General features: G+C 50.3%; 1 protein-coding gene and 1 non-coding gene across 3 annotated transcripts in view; one reads left to right on the plus strand and one right to left on the minus strand.

Moving 5' to 3' along the window:
• SFI1 (SFI1 centrin binding protein) overlaps window positions 1-4,331 on the minus strand; it is a 98,620-nt gene extending 94,289 nt beyond the window's left edge. For both annotated transcript variants that reach the window (XM_056116477.1, XM_056116476.1), the window contains exon 1: window positions 4,196-4,331. The gene's annotated coding sequence lies outside the window, so the exon portion shown is untranslated. The remainder of the gene's footprint in view (window positions 1-4,195) is intronic.
• Window positions 4,332-4,775: 444 nt separating this feature from the next.
• Window positions 4,776-4,911, plus strand: LOC130025912 (U8 small nucleolar RNA). The gene has a single exon (XR_008792818.1). It is a non-coding gene; the product is annotated as a U8 small nucleolar RNA (small nucleolar RNA).
• Window positions 4,912-7,560: the final 2,649 nt, after the last annotated feature.

A 7,560-nucleotide genomic window follows, 5' to 3' on the forward strand; every position in this document is an offset into this window, starting at 1 on the left:
CAAAGTATTATTTTATTTGTTACTTTGGGCTGGAGCGATAGCACATTGGTAGGGCATTTGCCTTACGTGCAGTCAGCCCGGCCGAGCTGGGTTTGATTCCTCCACCCACCTTGGAGAGCCCCACAAGTACATATACCTAGAGTATATTCAATATGCCAAACACAGTAACAAGTCTCAAAATGGAGACTTTACCGGGCCCACTGGAGCAAATCGATGAACAACGGGAGGACAGACAGTAAACTTCTGTTACTTTAGTTTCATTACAACTCAATAATGAGAAAGACATAGCAATTTAAAAATGTAAAAGGGGCTGGGATTTGAGCAGTAATACAGTGGGGAGGGTGCTTGCCTTGCACAAGACTGACCTGGTTTTGATCCCCAGCATCATCCTATATCCTATACAGCGTCCCCGCCAGGAGTGATTCCTGAGCACAGAGCCAGGAATAAGTCCTGAGCACCACTGGGTGAGACACAAAAACTAAAAAAAAAAAAAAAAATTGAACAAAGAGGGTGGAGGTCTAAGAAACAGTTCAGTGGCAAAGGTACCAGCCTTGCAAGCCGCAAGCCATTAGTTTCAACTGAATGCATGGTGCCTGGTCCCCCAAGTCAGCCTTTTAAGATTGCCAGCAGCCACAGGAGAGTGTATGCGATCACTAGCACCCAGCCAGGTGTGAAAGGGCACACACAATTAAAGTGTGCAACCCCCTCCAGCAAGCACCACACCAAAAAGATGTGCAAGCACTAAGAACAGGAATCTGGCCCCAGCTAAAACGTGTGAGGGCCCGAGCGATAGTACAGCAGATAGGGGATTCGCCTTGCATGTGGCCGACCCGGGTTCAATCTCCAGCATCCCATAGGGCCCCCCCAAGCACCACCAGGAATAATTCCTGAATGCAGAGCCAGACCACTGAGCACTGTTGGGTGACCACAAAAGCAAAAAACAATTTAAAAAATTAAAAAAAATAAAACCACGTGTGAGCACCATAGAAGCCTCCCAGTAAGCATTCTAACCAGAATGTGTGGGATGGACCAGAGAGATAAAACCCTGGGGAAGGTGCTAGCCTCACACGCAGGGTTAAATTCCTGGCACAACATATGGTCCCCCATGGCTGCCAGGAGTGATTCGTGAGCTCAGAGACAGATGTTAGCCCTGAGCACTGATGGGTGCGGCCCCCCAAACAAAAACAGAATGTTCGGTAAAGGATGAGTGAAATGGCAAACAGCTGGAAAGCATGCTGGGCCCATGGAAATAGCACATCCAGAGGACATCTGTGAGTGGCTCCTGAGTAACACACAGGAGACTCTGTCCCTCCACCCATCACCTTCTCCTCAGCACCCCCACGTGTGGCCCAAAGTTTTCAATAATACAAGCAAGCCTGAGAGATAGCACAGCAGGTAAAGCCCTTGCCTTCACGGGGGTGGGTGACCAAGTTCTATCCCTGGGAACACATACGGTCCCACAAGTCATCCCTGATTACAATGCCAGGAGTAAACCCTGAGTTCAGCCAGATGTGACCCAAAACCAAAAAGACAAACGCAAAATGGGGCCGGGGTGCTTGCTTTGCATGCAGTTGACCCAGGTTCCAATCCCCGGCACCCTGAACACACCAGGAGTGATTCCTGCGCACTGCAACAGGAGTAAGCCCTGAGCACCACCAAGTGTGGCCCAAAAACCAAAGGGAAATAAAGGAAAACAAAAGTATAAGAGGGCTGGAGATATAGGATACAGGCTGGCACTTGCCTTGCACACTGCTGGCCTCCCCCACCCTTCTACCTCCTCCCCCCACGTGTTTCACGCCCAGCCCCACAACCTCTTGCCGCCAGGAGTGATCCCTGAGCCCAGAAGCCAGGAGTAAGTTCTAAGCGCAGTTGGATCACCCAAAAAGAAAATCAAAAATAAAAGAAAGAAAATAGGTGAGGGGGCTGGAGAGATAATATAGCAGGTAGGGCATCTGCCTTGCACACTGCCCTCGGTAAGGTGAGCAGAGAACAGGAGGTTGGCGAGGCCCTGGCAGGGGGTGTTAGGGCAGCTCCTCAGATGTGAAGGGAACTCACCCCTTCTGCAAGCTGCAGAGTTTGGGTCATAGCACTGTAGTAGCACTGTCCTCCCGTTGGTTCATCGATTTGCTCGAGCGGGCACCAGTAACGTCTCACAACAAATTGTGAGACTTCTCGTTACTGTTTCTGGCACAACAAACACGTCACAGGCAGCTTGCCAGGCTTTGCCGTGTGGGCGAGATAGAGATACTCTCAGTAGCTTGCAGGGTCCGGCAGAGAAAGTATATATAGTGCTCCTTAGGGCAGGCATAGACTGTGCAGCGCTCCCTGGTGAACACCACAGCTAAATAGTATGTGTGAGGGGCCAGAGAATTAGTATAGCGGGTAGGGCGACTTCCTTCTTCGCGGCTGACCTGGTTTTGATCCTGGCAACCCATATGGTCCCCTAAACCTGGCCATGAGTGATGCTTTAGCTCAAAGGCAGGAGTAAGCCCTGAGCATTGCCAGGTGTGCCCCCAGACCCAAAATTAAATAAATAATATAATATAATATAATATAATGGGGGCTGGAGCAATAGCACAGTGGGTAGGGCGTTTGCCTTGCACGCAGCCAACATGGCTGACTCAAGTTCAATTCCTCCGCCCCTCTCGGAGAGCCTGGCACAGACTGGCAAGCTACCCGTGACATATTCGATATGCCAAACACAGTAACAAGTCTCACAATGTTACTGGGCCCGCTCGAGCAAAACTGATGAACAACGGGAGGACAGTGACAGTGAATATAATGCGGTGTGAACCCCACAGCCAGAAAGTGCCCGCAAGCACGTGTGTACGCATTGCAACTAATGAAGTGAGCGGTGTGGCTGAATGTGCAAGCTCCCTGACCCTAGTGAGCCCCACAACCAGGATACATGGGCCACCCCTGTCCCCAAGGAAAGGGAGAGAAGGGAGAGGCTACAGAGAAAAGTAAAAATGTAGAAGAATCCTGACATTTCTACATTATTCAGCTTCTAACAACAGAAAATAATTCCACCAAAGAAAAGCAAAGCCCGAAATTTATCTCTTAAGTCCCATAATAAGCAAGCCTTCCCTGACACCTCCTACTTTTTCATGGCTCTCAGGCGGTACCAGGCGATCTATATTTGGGGGTGGAGGGACAGCACCCCTCCATGCTACCCCCATGGTGCTCAGGGGCTACTTCTGGCTCTGTGCTCCAACAAACAAACCCACAAGCAATGCAGGGATTGAAATGAGGTCTGCCGCTTGCGAGGCAAATGCCTTCACCCAGCAGTCTCAGGCTCCTGAAAAGCAATCTACAAAGAGTTTGAGGTTCAAAATGACATTTTTGGAGCCAGTACTGTGCCAGGTATAAAACTAAGCACGTTTGACAAACCACCTCAATGAGCTGTAGTCATTTTCAAGTTATAATTAGACAGAGAAGTGTACTCTCACGGGTCCCTAACACCATTCCTTCAACAAACATTTACTCCACCTCTAATCAGATGCTAATAAGAAATGACCTCCCAGTCAAAGGAAGACCAGTAACAATCTCCCGCTGCGGGGAAAGTTTCCAGGTATTTGCCCTTTAGGAATTCAAATAGGGTCTCGGAAAAATCAGTGTCCAATCAGCCACTCGCCCGGGCACTCAGCAAGGACTAGCAGAAACTTCCAGTTTTGATCTCGGAGGCTATTTGTTTTTGTTTGGGGGCCATCCCCCCCCCCCCACCCCCGGCGGTGCTCAGAGGACACTCCTGGCAGAGCATGGGAGACCAGACAGGGTGTTGGGGATCGAACCTCCGTCTCCGCGTGCCAGGCATGCGCCCTACCCGCTGTTTTTTCGCTCCGGGCTCCGTCCAGAGCTACGGATCTTTGCAAGATCGCTCGGCACCCGGAGCCTCCCGCAGCGCCCTAGAATCGTGGAAGGATGCGGCACCCCCCGGGGCCCGGGCAAGAAAGAGAAGCAGCACCCGGCAAAAATAATGATGAGGATGCTGATGGTGGTGATGCTGATGCTGATGCTGAGGCGCGCGTGTTTTCAGAACCCCCGGCAGCTCCCGGACCACAACCCCAGGGGGGAGGCGGCACCACCGGCGCTCCGAACCGGGGGAAGCCGATGCTGGGACCCGAGGCTCGTCCGCCCAGCACCGAAGGCCTTGCGCCGGCCGCTGAGCACCCGGCCCCCAGACAATCAGGATTACCCGGCCAGGCCTCGCGGACGTGCGGGAGTCAACCCTCGGGTCTCGCGCCTCGCAGAAGTCTCGGCGGGAGCGGCCGACGCGGGCGACCTCCTCAGGCCGCGCGGCCGGGCCCAGCCGGCCGGGCTTCCCGCGCCTCGGACGCCGCGCCGGCCCCGCCCCCGTCTCCATGGCGACGCGGCGGACGTGAGGGACGCCGCCTGGGGCCCTGGCGTCCGCGCAGCCTCAGTCCAGCCCGCGGCACGCCTCCTCGGGGCCGCCGGGGGCGGGGCGGGCGGGACGGGCGGGTCGGCGGCCCGGCTGCCCGCAGAGCGCGCCCGGGAGCTCGGCCCGCTCGCCGCTTCTCTTCGGAGGAAGGGGCCGTGTCGGAGCGGCTCCCTCGGCGCCGCCTCGTGCGCTCCGGGGATGCGGTTCCTGTCAGGGGACGCGCACGGGGACGGTGCCCCGGCCACCCCTCTCCCAGGCGGCGCGGATGCGGCGGGGAGCGGGAACCGTCTGCAGCGCTCACCCCGCCACTCGCGGGGACTTAAATGGTCCCCGAGTATCTCGTTATAACGCTTCCTTTTGAAAGGTCACTTAACGATCGGCAGGTAGGAGAGTCCTTACCTGTGCTTCTCTCTATTCGGAGGGTAGGTAGGACACGATTGGAGTTCGCAGGATTGGTGATTCACGGCTCTGCGTGTTTAGAGCTCGCAACACCCTGCTCGCTCCTGTCTGATTCTTTGCAAATAAAGTAAAATGTCACTAACAGTAAAAAAAAAAAAAAAAAAAAAAAAAAAAAAAAAAAAAAAAAGGCCAGGAGGCTGGCTCATGGTATGAAGCTTGCCACCAACGGCGTGTGTGTATGTGTGTGGGGGGAGGCGGTGCGTGATACCCTTTCAGTACCGAAATCACAGTATTGCAAACCACAGTGCCTAAAAGGAAGAGAGAGAGAGAGAGAGAGAGAGAGAGAGAGAGAGAGAGAGAGAGAGCCATAGAGGCAGGTTGCAGGGGTGGGGCATTGGGGACATTGGTGGCGGGAAATGTACCCTGGTAAAGGGACAGGTGTTGGAAGAACATTTTATGACTGAAACGCAATCATAAACAACTTTCTAACTGTATATCACTTATATCAATTATATATTATATATAATGTATATTATAGTTACATATAGCACTGTCCTCCCGTTGTTCATCGATTTGCTCGAGCGTGCCCAGTAACGTCTCCATTGTGAGACTTGTTGTTATATATGTTATTTAATATTTTACATATATCTAATTATGTTATAATCTTATTACATTTTATATACATACAGTGATGTATAATTACATATCATGTGTGTATAAATATATGCATATATATGTCATTAATAAGCTTGCTCTTGTTTTCCCTGGAACATGTATGCCCGCTAGCTTTTATTTGTTTCTTTGCTTATTTTCACTCTGGAGACGCCTGTGTTCTGTCTTGAACACACACTTCTTCCACACCCCTCTCTCTCTCCGCACATCTTTCTAAGTTTTTTTTTTAAAAAAAAAACTTAAAAACTTGTTTTCCATTCACACACCTGTCACTAATGGGTTGGAGGGAGAGGATGGGTTGAAGTGCTTGCCTTGCAGGAGACCAACCCTGGTTTCATCCCTGGCACCACATAGAATTCCCTCCAGCACTTCCAGGAGTGATCCCTGAAAAACACCAGGTATGGTGCAAAACCAAAGGAAGGGATGGGAGGGGAGGGGCCATAGGTATTAAGGGTTAGTAAATAATTACCTTTCCACCTTTGTTTTTTTTGTTTGTTTTTGTTTTTTGCTCTTTGGGTCACACCCGGTGATGCACAGGGGTTAGTTACTCCTGGCTCATGCACTCAGAAATTACTCCTGGCAGTGCTCAGGGGACCATATGGGATGGTGGGAATTGAACCTGGGGCGGCTGCATGCAAGACAAACGCCCTACCCGCTGTGCTATCGCTCCAGCCCCTTCCCCTTTAATTTGTGTCCTCCCTGAAATTAAAGAATAGGACTTGGAAGGACTAGATGGGGCTTTTTGTTTTGCTGTATTAGGGCCAAACCAGCCATGCTTAGAAGTTACTCCTGGCTCTGCATTCAGGAATTATTCCCGGTGATGCTCAGGGCATTGGGGACCAGATGGGATGCCAGGGAATTTAACCTGGGCTGGCAGCATGCAAGGCAAGTGCCCTGCTCACTGTACTGTCTCTCCAGTTGCTAAAAATGAACATTTTCCCCCTTTCCTTTTTTTTTTTTTTTTTGATTTGTTTGGATCAGTTGCCTTGCATGCGACCGACCTGGGTTCTATCCCCAACTGACAGTGCTCAGGGCTTACTCCTATCTCTACAGTCAGGGATCAGCGGACCATGCGGGTATCGAAGGTTAGGACCTGGGTTAGTCATGTGCAAGGTCAGCAGCCTACCGGTGTACTTTTGCTCTGCTACATTTTGTTTTGTGGTCACACTGGCAGTGCTTGGAGATTACTCCTGGCTCTGTGTTCAGGGCTCACTCTTGCAAGATTCGAGGGGTGCTAGGGATTGAAACGGCGTCAGCTTCGTACAAGGGAAACACCCTACCCACTCTACTATTGTTCTGGCCTAAATAGGACATTTTTATATGCTGTTCCCTTGTACTTTGTAGTCATTTGGATTTTCATAAGATTTCCAGAGGAGCATGCAAAGGCTAGCACCATGTATTTAAATAATCAAGAATTTATGTGTTTGGGTTTTGTTTTTCTTGTTTTTGCCACACCTGGTGGTGCTCATAGTTTATTTCTTGGCACTGTCAACCAGGGATCACTCCTAGCGGGGCTCAGGGATCGTATGTAATGCTGGGGATTGAATCTGGTGGCCTGGTGCATGCAGCTTTACCTGATATAAGAGATATCTCTGTGCCCACCTTTTAAAATTATTTCTTTTTTGATTTTCAGTTCACACCGGTGATGCTCAGGTTACTTCTGGCTCCGCACTCAGTTTTTTGTTTTTTTCCTTTTCTTTCTGTTTTTGTTTCTTTCTTTTTGGGTCACACTTGGTGAGGCTCATGGGTCATTCCTGGCTCTGGACTCAGGAATTACCATATGGGATGCCGGGGATAGAACCCAGGTCGGCTGCATGCAAGGCAAATGCCCTCCACCCTTTTTATTTTTTTAATTTTTTAAAAATTTATTTATTTATTGAATCACTGTGGGATAAGTTACAAAGCTTTCAGGTTTAAGTCTCAGTTGCTCCCCCCCTTTTTAAATGATTTTATGTTAAAATAAAAATTTGCTGGGTCTTTGGATTAGGCTCAGGTAATTTGCATTTTTGTTACATGTAAATGTTTGAAATTAAATTTTAGGGGTTTTTTTTGTTTTGTTTTGTTCTGAGGCCAACCTGGTGGTGCTCAGG

This window comes from Sorex fumeus, unplaced genomic scaffold (assembly GCF_029834395.1).
Source record: "Sorex fumeus unplaced genomic scaffold, SorFum_2.1 ptg000032l, whole genome shotgun sequence".
NCBI classification, from domain to species: Eukaryota; Metazoa; Chordata; class Mammalia; order Eulipotyphla; family Soricidae; genus Sorex; species Sorex fumeus.